The following is an 18,740-nucleotide window of genomic DNA, read 5'->3' as shown; positions in this document are numbered from 1 at the left end:
CTACCCATTTTCTTCATCTATCTATCTATCTATCTATCTATCTATCTATCATTTATGTATCATCTATCTATCTATATCATTTATCTATCTATCTACTTATTCATTCACTCATATACTCACTTATTTATTTATCCATTCATTTATTTTTTATTTTTGTGGTTGTTTGTTTCTTTATTCATTTCTTTATTCATAATCTCTCATCTCTCTTTCAACTGTCTGAATGTGTCCTTTTAAAACTTGGGCTCCAGGGGCAGCTAGGTGGCGCAGTGGATAGAGCACCGGCCCTGGAATCAGGAGGACCTGAGTTCAAATCCGGCCTCAGACACTTAATACTTAGTAGCTGTGTGACCCTGGGCAAGTCACTTAACCCCAATTGCCTCACTTAAAAAAAACAAAAAACAAACAAAAAAACCCTTGGGCTCCATCTCCAGCTATAATTGTCTCGTTTTCTTCCCTCTTAGTCTTTCCCTTCACTGGCCTCCTTTTATAATTGTATCACCAGTGTTTTGTATTTTATTTATTTATTTGCAGGGCAATGAGGGTTAAGTGACTTGCACAGGGTCATACAGCTGGTGTCAAGTGTCTGAGGCCGAATTTGAACTCAGGTCCTCCTGAATCCAGGGCCTGTGCTTTATCCAACTGTGCCACCTAGCTGCCCTTGTTCTTGAAAGCCTTTCATCCCTCTTGTGCCATCTTCCTTTTTTTCACAGTCACTAAATCTAAGACAGGAAGGACCTCCAAAGTCACCTGGGCCAACCTGTATCTGGTCTGTCATCCCTTCACCAACCCTCTTCCTACCCCCAACATGTGGCCATGGGATCATTTACTTAGAATTGAGGATGTTTGAGTCCAATCCTGTCATTTTACAGGTGAAGAAACGGAGGCCCATCAAGGTGAAGTGACTTAACCTAAGGTTGCACAGGTAGTATGTGGCAGAGTAGGGATTAGAACCCAGGACTTCTGACTTTAAACGCAATGGTCTTTCCACTGTACCACAGTGTTGCTGGCCTCAGTTTCAATTAGTTTGGGACATTAGCTTTTTCTTTTTTTCTTTCCTTTTTTTTCGCACGGGGCAATGAGGGTTAAGTGACTTGCCCAAGGTCACACAGCTAGTGTCAAGTGTCTGAGGCTGGATTTTGAACTCAAGTCCTCCTGAATCCAGGGCTGGAGCTTTATACACTGCACCACTTAGCTGCCCCAGGATACTGGCTTTTATTAAACCAAAATTAACCTCTCTGTAACTTCTACCCACTGCTGGGACCCACTGTTCCACCCTCTGGGGCCAACTAGATCATATCTAATTCCTCTTCCTGATGATGCTTTTTCAGATACTAAGGCAAATAAATTTAGGAGTGACAGGAAACCCAAGGATCATCTTGTTCAACCTGATCGTTTTACTGATAAATAAACTGAAGCCCAGAGAGATAAAAAAAAAAAAACTTGTTCATAGTCACACAAGCCTGCATTCAAACTCTGGTCCTTTGACTCTGGATAATTTTAAATAAATGTTCTATTGCCATTTAAATTTTCTATCTTCCAGGATCCATGTCCTCTGTTAACCACTACCACCACCACTACTACTCCTATTATGTGCTGGGAACTGTGTTAAGCACTTTACAAATATTATCTCATTGGGTCCTTACAACAGCCCCGAGAGGTATTGGTCCTTACTCATTATCTTTTTTTTTTTTTTTTTTTTTTTTTTTTTTGCGGGGCAATAAGTGTTAAGTGACTTGCTGAGGGTCACACAGCTAGTAAGCGTCAAGTGTCTGAGGCTAGATTTGAACTCAGGTAACTTCTGAATCCAGAGCCCCAGCTGCCCCAGGTGTTGGTCCTTACAACAGTCCTGGGAGGTAAGTGTTTTTATTATCCCCATTTTAAAAGATTTTTTAAAGATAAGGGGCAGGGGCAGCTAGGTGGCGCAGTGGATAAAGCACCGGCTCTGGATTCAGGAGTTACCTGAGTTCAAATCTAGCCTCAGACACTTGACACATACTAGCTGTGTGACCCTGGGCAAGTCACTTAACCCCCATTGCCCCGCAAAAAAAAAAAAAAGATAAGGGGCAGTTAGGTGGCATACTGGACATGGAGTCAGGAGGACCTGAGTTCAAATCTCACCTCAGACACTTACTTGCTGTGTGACCCTGGGCAAGTTACTTGACCCCAATTGCCTTAAAACATCCAGACACATTTCCAGTTGTCCTGTATATCTTGCCACTGCACCCAGATGGTTCTGGAGGAGAGAGTGAGGTTGGTGACCTTGAACAGCCCTCCTTCACTTGAGTCCAATTCATTGCAAATCATAACATCTGTCATGGTCCTCTTGGAGAATGAAGCACAAACAACAATGATTTTAAAGATGAAGAAATAAGGTAAACAAAAGTTAGGATGTAGGTGCTATTATTATCCCCAATTTACAAAAGAAGAAACTGAGACAGAGTTTAAGTGACTTGCTCAGGGTCACACAGCTAGTCAGTGTGTGAGTCCAGATTTGAACTCAGAAAGATGAGTATTCCTTATTCCAGAGATGGTGCTCTATCCACTGTGCTATCTAACTACCCTATCTCTGGCCACTCTGGCTACTTGCACTTCTCTTCTCTTCCCTCCCATGTTCAATTCAGTCCTATACCACTCTGGTCCTCACCATTCCTTTCTACTTTTTCCTTGCAACTTTTCCCTCTACTTATGATATAATGAAAAAAGCCCTGGTTTCAGAGTCATATGACTCAAGTTGGAATCTTGGCTTTGTTTGTTATAATTGTGCATCTCTAAACAAGTGGCATCACCTCTTTAGAACTCAGTTTCCTTATCTTTAAAATGAGGGGTTTGGTGTAGCTGGTCTCGAATGTCCTTTCCAACATTGAATTTGATCTCTTTCTCTTCTATTCTTTCGAACTTCTTATGATCACTGAACCCAGCTCTATTCTAAAGATGTCACACCTCTTGGCACCTTCTCCAAGACTGGCTGCTCCTCTCACAACCCAGGATGCATGGTGCCAGGGGAAGAGTCAGGTGACACCTTGTTTCCCTTGACCACTTTCGGACCTTGGCCATCATCATCCTGCAAACATCTCTTCTCCTTTCAAGTTCTGGCCAGATCTTTGTTGCTGTCACATATAGACCTTCAGGTCACCCCGCCCCCCATTACATTCAATAACTGGCTCACAATCTTCTCCACCCCTACCCCATTGGGATACCCTGGCCTCCTACTTCTTCAGTCTCTTCACCTCTCAAGATCTCTGTCTCCAGCCTACCTCAACAATGACCAAGAGTTGGCATACTATAGAACCTCAGATGTCTGAATTCCCAACTGTGACTCTGCCATCCTTGTTCATGTCTTTATTGACAGAAAGCTTGTGAGCCTGGTCAGACCAAAGAATGGTATTTCCATGGGGTTGGGTCAAAAACTACTCTTGTATCTGTCTACTGGATCCCCCACCTAACCCAATCAGTAGTGTCAAGGAGTTCATAGAATGAGCCTTCTTTTTAAATGCTGATACCTGCCACTCTGTAATATGTGCTCATCATTAGGGATCAGCTGAAACTATTTTTGTCAGATATTTAAGGGACTATTCTTAGCATTTGTATGTCCTTGGAAGTAGTCTGGCATGGTGGAAAGACTGCTGGTTTTGGCCTCCAAGGCCCTAGATTCAAATCCCTTCTCTGATGCCTGCTAGCTGTACTGTATAACTTTGGGAAGTCATTTAACTGACGTGTCAGTTTCCTCATCTGACAAAGGAGAGTGTTGGGTTAGATGGATTATGAGGTCCTTTCAAGCCCTGAGCATATGGATCTCTCCAGGCCTCAGTTTTCTCATCTGTAAAATGAAAAGGTTAGAGGAGACATTTTCTGAAATTCCTTCCAGTCTAGATCCAAAGCCCTCTTACAAATATTCTCTCATTTAGGGGCAGCTAGGTGGCGCAGTGGATAAAGCACTGGCCCTGGATTCATGAGGACCTGAGTTCAAATCCAGCCTCAGATACTTGACACTTAGTAGCTGTGTGACCCTGGGCAAGTCACTTAACCCTCATTGCCCCCCCCAAAACCCCCCCCCAAATATTTCTCATTTTATTTTCACAGTAAGCCTTGTAGGTAGGTTTTATTAGTATCTCCAGTTTCCTACTGAGGAAACTGAGGCTAGGAGGGATTTAGTGACTCGACACTAAGCTTCTGAGGTGAGATTTGAACTCAGGTCTTCCCGAATTCAGGTTTAGCATGCTGTCCACTATATCACCTAGGTGCCTCCAAGGGCAGAATCTAGGGTACTTTTGGTATTTCTTTCTATCTCCACACCATCCAGTGCTTTTCTGGGCATGCCTTGCTCATTTCTGCTTTGAACCTCTGCCAACACTGATTTCCCTAACCTAGTGTAATGGGAGCAGGTGGGTACCTTCCCTCACCTCTGTTACACTGGGATGGGTCCTTCCCCTTCTTGTCTGCCTCTCTAAACTCCATCTATCCCCCAATGCTTATCTCCAATGCAAGAAAGATTCTTTGATCACTTCAGTCCAGGTTGATTGATTCTTCCTTCATCTGAAATCTTATAATACATAACACCCTTAACTTATTCCATTTGGAATGTTTTGGTATTCTTTATTTTCCCCCATTGTATCCTCCTGGGTAACAGAAAGGAGAAGCTAGCAAAAACAAACAAACACAGTGACCACATCTGACAACAGATGACTCATTCTATGCCCATAGTTGTGACCCCCCCCCCCAAATTTCTGGCCCGGTGAAGTCATGGTTGGTCACTGCATTCACTGCTCCTGGTTCTCAAGTCAGTCCGAGGTGTTTTCTTGACATCACCCTGTTCGTCATGTCAATTGTTCTCCCAGCTCGGTTTGCCTTACCCTGAATTCATTCATCTGGATCTTCCCCAATTTCTCTGAATTTTTTATATTCATCATTTCTTATGGTGCTATAATGTTACATCACAGCCGTATGCCACGATTTGTTGGCTTAGTCCAGAATTGACGAGCACCCTCTATTCTTCTATTCTTTGCTACCCCCAAAAAGGACTCCTAAAAGATCTTTTCTGTTTATGGGAATTGTCCCTCTGTGGATCTCTTTAGAGTTATGTGCCTAGTAGTGGCATTGCTGAGTTGAGGGGCATATACAGTTTAGTGCCTCTTCTAGGATAATTACAAATTGTCTTCCATAACATTTGCCTTTACTCCTGGAATTCTGTGTAGGCATCTTGCCATGTGGCCTGCTGCCTCATGTTTGCCAGCATTCAGCTTCCTTTCAACTCTTGCCCAGGGAACAATAATCCAATCAATATTTCCATTGTTACTAGCAAAGTGGTGACAAAATACTGCCCAATGGCTCCACCTTCAGTCCCTGTGACCTCTTAGATGGAAGCTCCCTTCCCTGGCCACCATTCACTCATGTGTGTTGTTGCTTGTCCTTTGCTCACAAAGAGGACTATGACATCAGGGTGATGTCATGACTTGCAGTCAACTGGATTTAAGTGAGGGAGGGTTGTGCAAGGTTACCAACCTCACCCTCTCCTCCAGTGCCATCTGGGTCCAGGGGCAAGATATACATCAGGATGACTGGAGTTGGCCTGGATGTTTTTAATTTTCAATATTTAGAATTTTATTTTCCCAAATTACATGTAAATTATAAATTTCGACAACAATTTTTTAAAACTTTGTGCTGCAAATTCTCTTCCTCCCTTCTTCCCCCCTCCCCAAGAACTCAAGCAATTCAATATAAGCTATACAGGAACAGTCATGCAAAAGATTTCCACATTAGCCAGGTTGCAAAAGAAAACAGATAAAAACAAAACTTCAGATAAAGAAACTAATAAAAAAGTATGCTTCAATCTGTATTCAGATGCCATCAGTTCTCTCTCTGTAGACAGATTGCATTTTTCATAAGACCTTCAGAGTTGTCTTGGATCATTATGTCATGGGGAAAATGGGGTAATGGTTTGGGGTTTGGGGTCCTTAGGAATTCCTCTTTAAAGAATTACACCCTCTTGAACACAAAAGCAGTTAGAATAAGATGGTAGTTTGTTTAGGGGCAAGAGAAGGGAGGGGAAAGGGAAACCATGAAAGAAATCCTTGGACTTCTCATGGGGAGAGAGGCATGGCACAAAGCATGTGGCTCTGAGATACCAATCTCCTCGAGCAGGAGACTGGCAGGTACTTTTATAGAGGACTGATGGGGCTGACCATCTGACTGTGGAAAGTTCCTTTAGTGAGGGAGGACCATCCCCCACTGGTGGTGGCTGGAGGAATTGGGTGAGGGGTGGCTGTAGATCTCTGAAGCCATCTCCTCAGGACACAAAGGAAACAGGCACACCCAAATTTATCTCCCCAGGATTGAAGGAGACTAGAATGAAGGGTGGAGGTCCCGAAGCTATCTCTTTAGGTGTGTCTGTCCTTTAGATTAGTTTCTCAAGGAGAAGATTCTTTGAAGTGCCCCAGAGAACTTCTGGGGTACTCTGGGCACATAACAATTACATTGATGAAAATAACCAAGTCGTTCACAGCAGATCATCTTACAATATTGCTGTTATTTTATATACAGTACATTTCACTTTGCATCAGCTTATGTAGGTCTTTCCAAGTTTTTCTGATAGCATCCTGCTCATCATTTTTTTTTTATGGTAAAATACATTTATATAGTACTTTAAAGAGAGATTTCCTTACAATAAACCCATGAGGTTGATTATTGCAACAACAGTACTAGATAACCTTTATATAGTATCTTACACCTGATAAAGAATTTTCATCACAATAGCCAAGCAAAGTAAGTACCCTACAGGCCTGGATGTTTTTTTAAAGGCAATTAGGGGTAGTGGCCACTAGTAAGTGTCAGAGGTGAAATTTGAACTCAGGTTCTCCCAACTTTTATCCAATGCTCCATTTAGCTGTCTGGTATGTGTTGGATGTCCTTAGTAGAAGGTAAGCCCCATGCTCACTTCAGCAGCACATATACTAAAATTGGAACAACACAGAGAAAATTAGCACGGTCCCTGTGCAAGGATAGCATGCAGACAGGACTATTTTGTCTTTGTCTTTGCAGTTCCAGTTCTTTTCATTAACTTTTTTTTTTGCAGGGCATTGAGGGTTAAGTGACTTGCCCAGGGTCACACAGCTAGTAAGTGTCAAGTGTCTGAGGTTGGATTTGAACTCAGGTCCTCCTGAATCCAGGACTGGTGCTTTATCCACTGCACCACCCAGCTGCCCCCAGAGCTCCAGTTCTTAGCATAGTGCCTGGCAGATAGTAGACATGAAATAAACATTTGTTGATGGCTATGTGGTATGTATTTTATATTATAAGGTAAATGTAAACTCCTTGAGGGCAGGGGCTATTTAATTTCACCTTGGTATCTGAAACATAGTAAATGCTTTATAAAAGCTCATTGAGTAATTGAACTATTTGATCATTTTATTTTTGTTGAGTGGTGACTGTGAGCTTATTGGGCAAAGATCACATTTATCAATATTGCTATGGTTCAGGGGCAGCTAGGTGGTGCAGTGGATAAAACACCAGCCCTGGATTCAGGAGGACCTAAGTTCAAATCCAGCTTCAGACACTTAACACTTACTAGCTATGTGACCCTGGGCAAGTCATTTAACCCTCATTGTCCCTCCAAAAAAAATATTGCTGTGGTTCCAGATTCATCACTGGGACTTTTATGCTGGTGTGTCTGTGGACAAGTGGGGTCAGTATTACGTGTGAGACTGTCTTCTCATATGTACATAACAATAAATCAAGGTTGTTGTAGAGAGCAAACTTAGAAGCTGAAAAAACCTGAGAAAAAACATTTCTAAAGAAAATATCCCAGTTCAAGAAGGAAAAAATGAATTCTCAGTTCTGACAAGAAACCCTTTAGAAAGCTTCTCAAGTGAACAGGGAAAACTCTGCTTGGGCATCTCTTGGAGAAAGCAAAGTCAGAATGAGGAAGAAACTGGATGGTTAATTTCAAGATTTCCCTCATGTAAATTTCAATGAGGTTAGTACCTATAGATATAGTATCTATAGTACCTATAGATGTAAAAATAGAACATATTTTAATAATATCATATATTTTAATAATATAGAATATATATTTCACATATATACATACACATATATATCTTGTCAGAATTTGACAGGTTGGACTACTTTTTTTTTTGGATGGGGAGGCTTTGAGGTGGGATGGAAGTGGAAGATTAAATTGTTTAGGGAATAAAATCCCAGGGACAAATGTGATGTTTAAAATCTAAATTGTGTGGTTGCCTTAAATTAGAAGCTTTAGCACCAGTCTTTGGGCATTAAGCATTTATTAAAGCATACAGATATTCACTTGGAGTTCAGAAAATTAAGAAAAGGCCTCTTTAGCCTAGAGTTCCAGCCTGGTCTGGTTCTTCCTCAAGTCCTCAGCCATGAGCCTGCTTCAACCACAAACTCCCCAGCAAACTGAGTGTGGAAGCTTTTTATAGGTCTGGAGCAGAGGTGGTCCTTACACACTGCTTCAAGCTGATTGGTAGTCGTCATGCAAATCCATCGGTTCACTGGACTTGAAGGTGGTCTTGAATTGAGTCCTTAGCTTCTGAGAACAATACCTCCTTAAGGGGTAGCTAGGTGTGCTTACAATCTAGTTAATTTGAAGTAGGCTAATCAGCAGTCAATCACTCTCACTAAATTCAATCAGTTTAGATTAATCTCCAGGTGGGCCTTTGAGTATCTGCTAAATCCCATTATTTTATCACACAGATAGTGAACTTAAAAGATATTAAAAATTTGCAAGTAAATTGAAGTCACTGAAAAAAACACCCTACAATGCTCTTGATAAACAATTCTGAGGGAAGGAGTAATAAAGTGCTAGTAATATTTAATAGGGAAATCTGATGACAGTTGGATACAGAACTATTGAAATAAATTTTATAATCCTAGAGTAAGAGTACGTGGATAATGTCCTAGTAACTAGTTTATTGTGTCTACCTGTATTGGCACTTCTGTTCTCAAGGTGACTGGTCCTAGTGTCTAGTGCCAGCAGTTAAGGGTTTAAAAACTCCCTACTTCTTTTTTTTTTTTTTGCGGGGCAATGAGGGTTAAGTGACTTGCCCGGGGTCACACAGCTAGCAAGTGTCAAGTGTCTGAGGCCACATTTGAACTCAGGTCTTCCTGAATCCAGAGCTGGGGCTTTATCCACTGTGCCACGTAGCTGCCCAACTCCCTACTTCTTAAACACTGGAGGAAACAAGTCACTTAACCAAGATGAACACAGGTTGACAACTGATGATGATCCAGCAAAAGACATCGTGTTGATTCATTCCTACAATCAGGATAGGTGTAGAGACACAGTCGTCCTTGGTGTCAGGAAGTCCATATTCCACTTCTGACATGGATTGACTTCAGGCCTTGGGCAAATCATCGCTTCTCAGTCTCCCTGCCCCCCCATCCCTACCCCCACCCCCAAGCCCTTTGGGCCTCTAAGTCTATTTGTGGCAGAGAAATTTTCAGTTTGCATTGGTAGAGGATCTCTTAATCAGACAAAGTCACAGGGCTGGTCAAAATGATCTGAATGTGCTATCTCTGTATCTCTGTGTTTCTGTCTCTGTCTGTCTCTCTTTATCTCTCTGTCTCTTCCTGTCTCTATGTGTGTCTGTCTCTCTCTGTGTCTGTCTCTCCTCTAAATTCCTCTCAACTTTTAATTTCTCTCATTTGCCACTTAATCACACTCTTCTACTGTTGTAAGACTTTTCACTTCTACATGGCATGCCTTCCTAGATAGATAATAAGCTCCCTGATCACAAAAATAATGTTGTAAGTTTTTCATTTTATATTTGTTGCCCCTTGTGACTGAGCAGAGGTCCCTTAAACTTGATGAAGTTGACAAATATTTGTTGATTTAAAAATCATATATAGACACATGCACACACATATATGTATATATGTGTATGTATAGATATATGTATGTATGTTTTATCTGTGTATCTAAATACACACATATGTGTGTGTATCTTTCTGTCTGTCTAGCTGATAGGACAGCAAGGTAATACAGTGGATAGAATGTCAGGCCTGGAGTCAGGGAGATTCATCTTCCTGATTTCAAATCTGGCCTCAAACACTATCTGTGTGACCCTAAGCAAGTCACTTTACCCTGTTTGCCTCAGTTTCCTCATCTGTAAAATGGGCTGGAGAAGGAAATGGCAAGCCACTCTAGTATCTTTGCCAAGAAAATGTCCAATGGGTTTTTGGGTCACAAAGAGTCAGACATGACTGAAATTATCAAACAACAATAAACATATGATAGATGAGATCAGTACAGCCAGGATGCTAAAGCAATAGTCTAGGCTATCTTCTGTGATACTTATCAGATTGTTTTAGGCTAACGCAAACATTTTTATGAACAATAAATTGAAAGTCTGCTTTGAGAAGTTTATTGGAACTTTTGATAATGAGCGAGTTTGATTTAAAAAAAACCAGATGTTTTATTTAAAAACATTGAAAGGTAGTAGATATAATGGATAGAGAGCTGGCCTCAGAAATGTGGCCATTGGCACGTACTAGCTCTGTAAGCCTAATCTTTCTTAATCTTTCAGTGTTTTAGGCAATTCTCTACAGCTGTCAGTTTCAGAAACTGTGCTGACCTGCATTTGTTGGGTGGAATTTCTTCATCAGGAGCTCCTTATATAGTACTCATTCTGGAACTTGTACTCTCCAGTAGTGGTTCTCAGAGGGTGTAGCTTACTTCTTCTGACAGGGTTCTAGAGATACCTCGAAGGGGCTGGAGTTTATAGTGCTATTGAAGTAGTATAGTGTTGTTCATGAGCCCCCACCAGCGTGTCCCCTGTTGTTATCAACCAGTTGAACTTCATTAGATTTTAGAAAAAAAATTATCACTGAGGAAAGCAAAAAGAGTTGGTTAAAAACATTCCCTCACCCCAAACTGGGAGGCACACATGTACTGTAGGAGCTAAATCTTATGTGATTCCTTGGAAATCCTTGGTAAATTATTTAAAAATCTTAAGGAAAATCCTTCTACCCTTCTATAAGGCAATACTTAATTAGTATTTAATACCATCAAATGTCAGAGATTATGTGATCAAAGAATAGTTACGTTAGAGCTAGAAAGAACTTAGGTATCCTCTAGTCCCTAGTTTCTTAAACTGTGGGTCACAACCCCATATGTAACCTATTTCATATATCTACACACCTGGGGTCAGGTAAAAGTTTCTTGGGTCAAAAGGGGTCATGAATGGAAAAAGTTTAAGAAGCCTTGCTCTAGTCCATTCCTCATTTTACAGATGAGAAAAAAAACCCAACCCAAACAAAACAACTGAGTCCTAGAGAGCAGAAGGGATTTGTTCAAGGTCCCATACGCAGAAAGGGGCTGAACTGATTACAATTCAAATCAAGTTCTATGATCCCAATTTCCAATCTACTTTTGACTCCACTGAAAGGTGTTTATTTTGTTTCTCAGGGTATACATTTGTGTCTCCAGAGATAACAAGCTTATGAATAAGTTTATGGAGATGGGAGGAAAAATCAACAAGCTGACCAATTACATTGTGTCTCTGTCCATTGACTACTAATGAGAAAAACATTCAGGAATGCTAAGTTATAGAATCTTGGCTACATAAGGCCACAGTTTCAGTTTGCAGGCCCAGTGAAGCGTACATTGAAACGTCTGTTCCTTTGGGCAGGAATTCATGCTTTGTGGCACAAGTATGAGCTAAATGTCATTAGTCACTGATTGTGTGGGAGATGATGAGGCACCTAGCAAAGGCGTCACAATTTCCATTTCATTTAGTTGTGGGAAAGCTGTGGAATGAACTTCCAAATGAACTATCCCAATGACCCACTGATTTAAAACATGTGGTATGAATCTTAATGCTACATTGGAAAGAGCCCAGGCTCTGGTTTCCTGGAGTCAGAAGAAATGAGTGACCCTGGCCAGCTCCCTTCACACCTCCTTGGGCCTCAGTTTCCTCAATTGTAAAATAAGGGGGTTGGAATAGACAGCCTTTGAAGTGCCTCACAGTTCTAAATCTGTGATTGTTCAGTCACGTCTGATTCTTTGTGATCCCATTAGGGGTTTTCTTGGTAAAATATTGGAGAGATTTACCATTTCCTTTTCTAGCCTATTTGACAGATGAGAAAACAGGCAAACAGGGTGAAGTGACTTGCCCAGGGTCACAGAGTTACTAAGTGTCTGAGTCTGGATTTGAACTCAGGAAAAGGAGTCTTCCTGATTCCAAGCCTAGTTCTCTATCCACTGTATCATCTAGATGCTCCCAAATTGATAATTCTATGAAAAGGGAAAGTTATGCCAAGCTCTGAGCTGTGCAGGACATCATAGAATGCATGGATTATGGAGGTTATTTCAATTCAAGTTCTTCCATTTACTGGCTGTGTGACCTTGGGCAAGTCTTGTAAAGTAATATAGATTTGGAAGAGGACTCATAGGTCATTGAGCCCAATTACGTTATTTTACAGAGAAGGAAACTGATGGCAACGAGGTGATGCAGTAGACCAAGTTCAGGTGCTGGAGTTGGTTCTGGAGCAGGAAGACCTGCTTCAGATCTGGGCTCAGATTAGCTGTGTGACCCTGGGCAAATCACTTCACCTCTGTCGCATTTGTAAATGGGGATAACAATAGCACCTGCCTCCCAGGGTTGTTTTGAGGATCAAATCAAATGAGATGATAATTGTAAAGCTCTTGGCATATAGACAGATGAAGGGACACACCCAAGCTATGGAATTTCTCTTTTGGGCCTGTTTTCTCATCTTAAGTTTGAGGGTATTAGATCAGGGGGTCCCTAAGTGTGGCCTGGGAAATGCATTTGAAGTCAAGATTTGGGTCTGAAACCAGGGTTCTGCTGCCTCTGTGATCTTGGGCACAACTGATGAACCTCTCTGGGCCTCAAGGATGTGTATCCCCATCAAAGGTTACCACTGCCACACCAGATGCCTTGTGCAGAGCTGATCTGTTTCTGTTGGATCAGTATTTTAAAATGCGTTGTTCTAATAGTAATATATAGCACTCATACAATGCCTTAAAGGGATAGTTAGGTGGTACAGTGTGGATAGAGCACCGGGTCTGGAGTCAGGAAGACCTGAATTCAGATTCCACCTTGGACACTTTCTAGCTGTGTGACCCTGGACAAATCACTTAACCCCTATTGCCTCAGTTCCTCATCTATAAAATGGGGATACACTGGAGAAGGAAATGGCAAACTACTTCAGTATCTTTGCCAAGAAAACCCCATAGACAATGCCCATGGGGTCACTTACAGTCTGACATGATTCAACAACAACCCAAAGCTTTTAGGTTTATGAAGATCTTTACATATATTAGCCCATTTCATTCTCACAATGATCCACAAAAGGAGGTAGGTACAGGGCAGCTAGGTGGCGCAGTGGATAGAGCACCAGCCCTGGATTCAGGAGGACCTGAGTTCAAATCCAGCCTCAGACACTTGACACTTACTAGCTGTGTGACCCTTGGCAAGTCACTTAACCCCAATTGCCCCACAAAAACAAAATGAACAAAAAAAAAGGAGGTAGGTACTATTATCATCCCCACTTTACAGATGAGGAAACTGGAGAAGTTCAATGATTTGTCCAGGATTATATAGCTATTGTAGTAAGTGTCAGAGGCAGGATTCCAATTAAAGTCCTCCTGACTCCAAGGTCTCCTGTCTATCCACTGCACCACCCAGCTGCCTCTAATAAGAAAACAACTTTTGGGGCACCTAGGTGGTGCAGTGGATGGAGCATTGGCCCTGGATTCAGAAGGACCTGAGTTCAAATCTGGCCTCAGATGCTTAACACTAGAAGAAGAAGAAGAAGAAGAAGAAGAAGAAGAAGAAGAAGAAGAAGAAGAAGAAGAAGAGAAGAAGAAGAAGAAGAAAGCTTTTTTTCTTTTTAAATAATCATTTCAGAGGAACTCCTGTGCTCAAACATACCAGTGTCGGGAAAATTTCTAAGCCCGACAGAGGAACAGAAACAACAAAGTCTCCAAGCCATAGAAAATAGGTTTATTACTTACTAGCTGTGTGACCCTGGGCAAGTCACTTAACCCCAACTGCCTCACTAAAAAAAAAGAAAAGAAAAAAAAGAAAAGAAAAAAAAGAAAATAGGTTTATTGAGAGAAGGCCTCACAATAAAGCCAGTCAGTCAGGAGTTGGACCTGAAAGATCCTGAGTGACAAAATCAATGGGTTTTTATACCCCTCCCAGAGCTTGAATGCTTCTGTACAATTGTAATGAAAAAGTATCTAAAATTAAAGCATCTTATTAGGAAATAGAGGAACTGCCTACATGACAAATGTCAGCATTTTCCATTACTCATATTATCCTTCTTGTGGCAACAGGGTCATAAACTGCATGATCACTTCTGTTGTTGGTTTTTGTTTTTTTTTTAAGTGAGGTAATTGGGGTTAAGTGACTTGCCCAGGGTCACACAGCTAGTAAGTGTTAAGTGTCTGAGGCCAGATTTGAACTCAGGTACTCCTGACTCCAGGGCCTGTGCTCTATCCACTGTGCCACCTAGCTGCCCCGTGCATGATCACTTCTAATCAAGAATATCACTAGTGAGCTGCATGACCCCCTTGAGTCAAGAATAACACTTGTGGTTTCTAAAATATAGTATTGCTGACTATTGTATCTTGTGATATTACTTAATGCTTGACATTGGAAAGTATCATCTGACATTATTAAGTAGTAAGAAAAGAAACTTAATCTACTAATACAATTAAAATATCTAAATATAATACAGTTTTCCAATTAATATGCTGATTATTATCTTAATTCAATCACTTTAAATCTCTAATAACTAAGGGATGGGGAAAATCTCAATCACACTAGACTAGGGGAAAGTCCCTCCTCCCCCTCCCCCTGCCCAATTTTCTCTGGGGATAACTCCAGCTGTTAAAGGAGCCATTGTATTTAAATTTAATTTCAGTTTAAGATGGAAGTAAAAAAGACTTAGTATTTAGTGTATGTTTCAGGCTTGCAAAAAAAAAATCCCCAACCAATTAGTAGATAAATTTGTTGGAAAAGGATAGACATGTTGTTCTGTATGGAGACATCTTTTGTGGCTAGACTCTTGCTTTGGGTCTCTGCTGTGTGCTGAGCATGTAGATGATACTCAGGAAATATTGGTGATGAGGCACCCAGGAGGGGGTGGGAGGGGGCAATTAAAAAGGCAAACAAGCTTTTCTTCTCAGGACTTTCATAGAATAATGCATTCACTAGAAGAAGGAAGCCACGGGCAAATAAGGAAAATGTCGAAAAGGGCTCTTGATGCCAAGCTGGCTTAAACCCCTGAGGCTACATATATGCCCTAGGAAGGACTTCCAGTTCAGAAGAGAACCCTTTTTAAAAAACAATACATGGGGGGGGGGGCACCGGCCCTGGAGTCAGGAGTACCTGAGTTCAAATCCGGCCTCAGACACTTGACACTTACTAGCTGTGTGACCCTGGGCAAGTCACTTAACCCCCATTGCCCCATGCAAAAAACAAAAAAAAAAAATACATCGGGGCAGCTAGGTAGCGCAGTGGATAAAGCACCGGCCCTGGATTCAGGAGGACCTGAGTTCAAATCCGGCCTCAGACACTTGAAACTTACTAGCTATGTGACCCTGGGCAAGTCACTTAACCCTCATTGCCCAGCCCCCCCAAAAAAACACCACATCTTTTGTTTTGTTTTTTGTTTAGTGGGGGCAACAGGGGTTAAGTGATTTGCCCAGGGTCACCCAGCTAGTAAGTGTCAAGTGTCTGAGGCTAGATTTGAACCCAGGTCCTCCTGAATCCAGGGCCAGTGCTCTATCCACTGTGCCACCTAGCTGCCCCAAAACAACACATTTTTTTTTTTTTAAGTTTTGAGTTCCTCCTTGGCGCCTCATCACCAATATTTCCTGAGTATCATCTACATGCTCAGCACACAGCAGAGACCCAAAGCAAATTCTATTCCTCCCTCCCTTTCCCCCTCCGTGAGGTGGTAAGCAGTGAGATATAGATTATACATGTGCAATTGTGTAAAACATTTCCATATTAGTCACATTATATTGAATAAAAGGAAAAAAAGAAAGTGAAAAAGAGCATGCTGAAGAGAGCTCTTAAGGGAAAAATGTCAGAATGTCCAACTGATCCGTGGAGCAGAGAAAGTAGAGTGTTGTAGGATGACACCATCTCTGCCCTTCCATAAAGTGAAGTCTAAGGTTATAAAGCATAATAAGTAGGGGGAGACAAGCTGGACGAACTTAGGGAAGTCCTCGAGAAAACTCAACTATGCTTAATAGTGATTTTAATCATGTCATATTGACTCTAGGGACTACTTACTTAAGTCTAAAGGATTAGTACTAATTGGGCTGTGGAGTTCATGTCAGACAGATTTGTTTTAATTCATAGAATCTTGATTTGTGGCACCATACAATGAATAAATAGTTTACACTGCTAGCTGTATCCATCTAAGGAATCATTTATAGTAGATATCCTCTCTCTTATCAGAGTCTTGACAGAGTCAATTAATATGATGAGCATAGCATCTAAAAAACTTCTTGAGCTGTCTCTATTTCGGCCTTCCACATGATTCAAGCACGCCTTCTATAGCCTCCCAAATAAATGACCATCTTGTCCCTATTTGAGTATCTCCGGTCACAGAGAAGCTCACTATTTCAGGAGGCAGACAGTCCATTGTGGACAGCTCCAGTTGGTGCTGTTTTAGGTTGACCCGAAATCTCTCTTCCCTCTACTTGTCCTAATTCTGCTCTCTGGAGTAATACCAAAAACTTCCTTCTTTAAGACAAAATTTCTTTGAGAATTAGAAGATAGCCACCGCACCTCCCTTTTTAGTCATTTTCATTTCCCTAAAAGGCATCCATATTACATGGTTTTGGGAATCCACTTCAAATCGCTATTTGAAAAATGGCGTATTCACCTCTCTCCAGCCTTCTTGCATGTCTCCAATGCTCTAAAAATGATGGTCAGATGGGGGAGACAAGTCAGTGCTACCTAGCTCCCCATCTGGAGGCTTGCAGCATTTCTTCTTTCTCCTCACTTTGAAAGCCACCAGGATAAAAAAAGAGGAAGTCCAATCAAGTCTTTTGTATGTACACTCAGTTATGACTCAGAATCCAGTCAACTCACAAACATTGATTCACCACTCGTTATGTTCCAGGCATTGTGCTAAGAGCTGGGGATACAAAAGGCAAAAATAGGGACTGCCCTCAATGAGTTCACATTCTAAAGAGGCATCCACCTGGAAACAACATATATGCACATGGACAAAAGGCAGTTTCAGAAGGAAGGTACTCACGGGACAGAGGTTAGGCAAGGCTTCTCATAGAAGATGGGGTTTGAGCAAAACCATGAAGGAAGCTAGGGAAGTCAGGAGTGAGAGAATTCCAGGCATGGGGGACAGCCAGTGAAATTTCAGAATTGGAAGATGGAGTGACTTGGGAGAGGAACAGGAAGGAGGCTGATGTCACTGAATTGTAGAATACATGGAGGGTGGGGAAAGGTAAAAAGACTGGAAAGGTTAGAAGCCAAACAAAGGCCAATGTAGTTAATCCTGGAGGTAATGGGGAGCCACTGGACTTTGTCGAATAGGGTATCTCTCCTTTCTCTCTCTCTCTGTCTCTGTCTCTCTTTCCTCTCTCTCTTCTCTTCTCTCTTTCCTTTCTCTCTCTCTTCCCTTCTCTTCTCTCTCTTTCTTCTCTCTTCTCTCTCTGTCTCTCTCTGTCTCTGTCCCTCTCTGTCTCTGTGTGATATAATTAGAAGATACATTTGTTAGCTGAGTGGAGCATGGACTGAAGTTGGGGAGAGACTTCAAGCTGGGAGACCAACCCAGAGGCTATTTAAGGGTCCAGGTAGGAAGTGCTGAAGGCCTGCACCAGGGTGGCAGCAGTGTCAAAGGCAAGAAGGGGGAGAGAAGGTATAACTGACAAGACTTGACACCAGATCAGACCCAGGGGATGGGAGAGAGTGAGAAGCCAAACATGACACCTTGGATGTACTTGGGAGGATGTTGGTGCCCTTGATAGTAATAACAGGGAAGTTTTGAAGAAGGAAGGCTCAGAGAAGTTATGTGACTCACCCAGGGTCACTGAGTTAGTAACTGTCCAGTGCTGGGTTTGAATCTAGGTTTTCCTTGATCCAAGTTCAGCTCTCTCTCCTCTCATGTCTTTGACATTCATATATTTAAATTCATATTGTCCTCTTTGGAAACCACTTATTTCCATGATGTTGCCATCACTCAGAGCATTTTTAGAATTCTTCTTTTGGAAACATCTTTACAGTTGGGACACTTTTTTGTGTGTCAGATCTTCAACCTATGACAGTAGGTTTGGCTTTTGGAAGTAGCCAGAAGTCATTAGGCACTGTCAGGGAATCAGGTTAGTAACTGGTTTGGGTCTCCAAGAAAGAAAAGGAAAATAGTCAATAGTTGGTCAGTAAACACTTGCATGGTGCAGTGGATAGAGTGCTGGGCCTGGAATCAGGAAGACTCATCTCCCTGAGTTCAAATTTGCCCTCAGACACTGACTAGCTGTGTGACCCTGGGCAAGTCACTTCACCCCATTTGCCTCAGTTTCCTCATCTGTAGAATGAGCTGGAGAAGGAAATGGCAAACCACTCCAGTATCTCTGCTAAGAAAACCCCAAATGGGGTCATGAAGAGTCAGACATGACTGAGAACAAATGAACAACAATAACAAACATTTATGAAGCACCTACTATGGGCTAGGCACAGTGCTAAGCACTGGTCTAATTAGATGATATTTCTCATGTGACT

General features: G+C 41.7%; 1 non-coding gene across 1 annotated transcript; it reads left to right on the top strand.

The window, feature by feature from the left end:
* The first annotated feature begins 6,923 nt into the window (after positions 1-6,923).
* LOC122727027 lies at positions 6,924-7,031 on the top strand. The gene has a single exon (XR_006353006.1). It is a non-coding gene; the product is annotated as a U6 spliceosomal RNA (small nuclear RNA).
* Positions 7,032-18,740: the final 11,709 nt, after the last annotated feature.

The sequence above is a fragment of the Dromiciops gliroides genome, chromosome 4 (assembly GCF_019393635.1).
Source record: "Dromiciops gliroides isolate mDroGli1 chromosome 4, mDroGli1.pri, whole genome shotgun sequence".
Classification (NCBI taxonomy): Eukaryota; Metazoa; Chordata; class Mammalia; order Microbiotheria; family Microbiotheriidae; genus Dromiciops; species Dromiciops gliroides.
Note: the sequence above shows the minus strand (reverse complement) of the source record. Positions and strands in the feature narration are given on the sequence as shown.